The sequence below is a fragment of the Epinephelus moara genome, chromosome 2 (assembly GCF_006386435.1).
Source record: "Epinephelus moara isolate mb chromosome 2, YSFRI_EMoa_1.0, whole genome shotgun sequence".
Classification (NCBI taxonomy): domain Eukaryota; kingdom Metazoa; phylum Chordata; class Actinopteri; order Perciformes; family Serranidae; genus Epinephelus; species Epinephelus moara.
Window position 1 is genome coordinate 15,484,794 of NC_065507.1, and position 3,862 is coordinate 15,488,655.

Genomic DNA, 3,862 nt, shown 5'->3' on the forward strand with positions numbered 1-3,862 from the left:
AACACAAACAGGAGACCTCCTCAAGGCTCTCCCTATGATCACTGTACCTCCCACACACACACTCTTGACATTTTTCCTCGAAGCACATCTGTAAGCTTCCATTTCATGGCTGTAGCATGACATTGTCATGAAGCCCTCAGGCCTTGCAAAACTTTCTGCCCCTATATATTCATGTGTGTAGGCTATGAGCAGTGTGTTGTGTGTGTGTTTGTAGCCCAGCTTGTTCTCACAGTTAGCCTGTAGGGCAGATTTGAGTTTGACTGTGTGTGTGTTTGTACATTAATTTCATAAAAGCACTGAAGAAAAACAAGTGGATTACCATGAGGGCAAAGCAGAGCTGCAGGGCATCGACCTTTTAGAAAAACACTTTTTTTTTTTTTTTTTTTTAAAGAGTAAAATATGACTACGCACTATAATTATATTCAAAAACACAACATGCACACACACAACTAGCTGAATGTGTTTATTAGAGTTTCAGGGAATCAAAATCAGTAAAACGCAGAGTAACAGAATAAGGAAAGAGGCAGAGAGAGAATATACGCTGCTTATAAAAAGTATTTACCACCTTCATACTTTATTGTTTTACTACATTGAATCACTGTTGTGCTACAGAGGTTTGGACAGTGATTGACAAAAATATCTCTACTGACCTCTATAAATGTATCCAGAGTAGTTTAAGATATGAAACAGGAAATAACTGATTAAGTATTCACCCACCGTGGCTGCAGCTAAGTATGTGAAGAGTAAAGAAAGGTCTAAATTACCCTTGAAAGCGCCGCGAGCTCCACCATGAAAAAAAGTAAAGACAGTGACACAATTGGAAATCTGCCTAGAACAGCTGAGTGTGTAAAAAGGGCACAGACTTAAAAAATGTTTGCCAGAGGCTGTGAAACAAAGTGGCGTAAGATTGTACTGTCTGATGAGGTTTTAGACCATCATAGTTAATGCTATGATTGTCATAAGCTTCATATCACACATTATTCAACAGGGCTGAAAACTTGCATGCAAACAATTATTTTGTGGTTAATATTTGTACCTAACTTCTCAAAAAAAGCCATCCCTTGTGATTCAATGTTGAAAACAATAAAATATTTAGCACATGGAGGTGGTAAATACTTTCTACAGAGTGTAATCACGTTACTACACAGAGTGGAATCTTCTCTCGACTCCTGCTGAGGTCTGTGCTGGAGGGCACCTAATAACACACACACACATACACACACACACACACACACACACACACACTGCATATACACATTTTTCACACAAACTGTGCCTAAATGTGTTAAAAACAAACATTTAGCTGAACGTCATGGTGTCTCACCAGCAGAGGCGGAGCTCTCTACAGCACAGCATCTAGCGTCCTCTGCTGTCCAAATAAATAAGAAGTCTTTAAAACAGGGGAAACCTACAGGTGGTGAAGAGCTTGTAAGGCAGCTGCTGACAGGTTAATACAGTTAATACAGATTGTTTCATGGCTCCCCTTTCGACAAAATATATACAAGTGTGGACCCTAGTGGAAAGGATGATAGATTACAGTGCACTTACAGTTTCTAATTGTGCTGACAGATGTATCGAAGCACCTCTGTGCCCTGTGCTGACCAACAAACTATAATAATATACCGCTGCAAAGATAGTTGTGCATAACAAAAAAGACAATGTGACTAATGCATAATCTAAAACTTCATAAATACTGCTGGTTAATGACAAAACTGCCCAGGTATATACTGTACATCTAAGCATCACAGGGTTTAGAAACCTATCTACAGAGAGGAGGCAGTGTGAGGACTGTGTGAGGACAAGAAGGGGGACAGACAAGACAAGACTTTGTTTTGTATAAACTGACATGGTTTGTAATGTGACTCAGTGAGGGTGCACTGAGTTTATATGATTCTAATAAGGGACAAGAGTAAATCAAGTGCTTCTCACAGCTCTCGTTCCTTCACTCCCCAAACACACTTACACATATCCACACATACCGTATACACACTGGTGCACAAATGCAGACAAATGGACATACAGTTTTGCACAGTACAGTACAGGCAAAGGTCCTGCGGCATAACAGACACAGATCCATCACAAGCCATCCCTCAGCTCTTCCTCTCAGTCCCGGTCTCGGTCCCTGTGGAGCAAACTCTGGGCAGAATCAGGTCACCGTCTCCTATGACATCAGCTTTGCTTACAATGGCAATTATTTAATTTTGAATGGCAGGATCATCCCGACGGTTCTCTGAGCAATAGTACAGCAAGACAGCTGAAAGCATCACAAAATTATAAATCAGATTCAGCTACGACTGCAAGTCAATAAACTTTAATCTTCTATTTAAAAAAAATGCTAAGCACTCCATGCTTGTGCCTCGAGTAACACCACTAAGTCTTTTCTGAAATACGTTAAAGGAAATGAAGGTTTCTCTCAGCATGTCTTTCATGCTTCCGTCCCATAATGCAATGCAGTGATTGAGTCACATGCCACTGATCTTGGCGCTCGTCAAGTTGGAGGCGAGTGATTGTAGTCCATCAAACTATCACTCCTTTGTTTTTGAATGCCACAGCTCCCAGCTGCTTCGACTGTACATCAAGTAAGATTCATTTGTGCAGGGAGGCCAGTGTTGGTTATATTATACATGTGATCCTGTTTGTCCGTGTACTTTTGGTCCAGTTCATATTTAAAGGAGCAGATGGCAGTGTAATCCACATACAGTATGAGTGTCTGGGCTTTCTGAGTGTCTGTCATTCTGGTCCTTACAGTCGCAGAATAATGATGCCACTGGAATGTTCAGAGATCATCTGAGGTCGACCATTCGCCCTTTAAAGAACAGAAATTCATAGATTTAGCCATTCAGACTTTTTAATTCCTAAATATCTGTAAATGTTCTTTTCATCATCACAGCAGACTGAAACCACATCGTCAACCTAACATGTACCTTACACCTTAACAAGGTACCCCTAATACCAGACACTCTTAAAACCAGTTTCACAGCATCTTTCCCTGAGAGGTCACTCTTCAAATTTTCAGCCAGAGTCCGAATGTCTTGGAGCCATGGCAACCAGATATGAGGCTGCTGATAAGATGTGGACTCAGTAAGCGGCGGTCAGGAGAGCAGATACACAAACTGACAGATAAAACAACAAATCAACCAAATGCTTTATCTTTCATTCCAACTTTATGATGTGTAGTTAATACAGTATTTGGACATACTACTGGGGCTGCATCATTTTGTTTTTTTAATACCGATTAATATGTTCATCATTTTTTTAGACTGATCCATTCATCATTTCATTTGTAAAATGTCAGGTGCCCATCTGGCATCTTTGAAGTCCCCCTCCTTATACTAATATTTTTTTACCATGGGTTTCCCATTTAGTAGTTAAAAACAATCTGAAAAGAGGCTGGAAGCACACTGACTCTTTTTCCCTCACTGAAAAATCTGATTGCCATATACATTTGAGCTTCAGTCAGATTCAGAGTCAGATGTGCACCAAAATTGGCGACTAGCAGACGAATCAGAAAGGTAAGTGCAGTAAGCATCTTTTATTTGTTAGTGTTTTTGGTTAGCTTGTAGGCTAACTGGCAGTGGCTAACCCAGCACTAATTGTTGTACAACATACAATAATATCTGCTACGGTAGGGTTTGTCAAAACTTTAGCTATGCTGAAGCAAACTCTGCTCTCTGTTAGGGCTGGCCAATATTAAAGGGAAATTTCGGTTTATTTCAACCTGTCTCCTATCGTTCTAAATTTGTTTCAAGTGACTAGTGACATAGAAATAATAGTTAGCATGTTAGCCGTTAGCCTAGATACAGCTGTAGCGTCAGACCTGTTAAAACTTAATTGAACGGGCATCCTTTCAAGTGCAAAGTTA

General features: G+C 40.2%; 1 protein-coding gene across 4 annotated transcripts in view; it reads right to left on the minus strand.

The window, feature by feature from the left end:
* Positions 1 to 448: 448 nt before the first annotated feature.
* The window catches only part of LOC126401870 (arf-GAP with Rho-GAP domain, ANK repeat and PH domain-containing protein 1-like), a 68,042-nt gene continuing 64,628 nt past the window's right edge, over positions 449 to 3,862 (minus strand). For all 4 annotated transcript variants that reach the window (XM_050063415.1, XM_050063424.1, XM_050063408.1 and 1 more), the window contains exon 34: positions 449 to 2,806. The gene's annotated coding sequence lies outside the window, so the exon portion shown is untranslated. The remainder of the gene's footprint in view (positions 2,807 to 3,862) is intronic.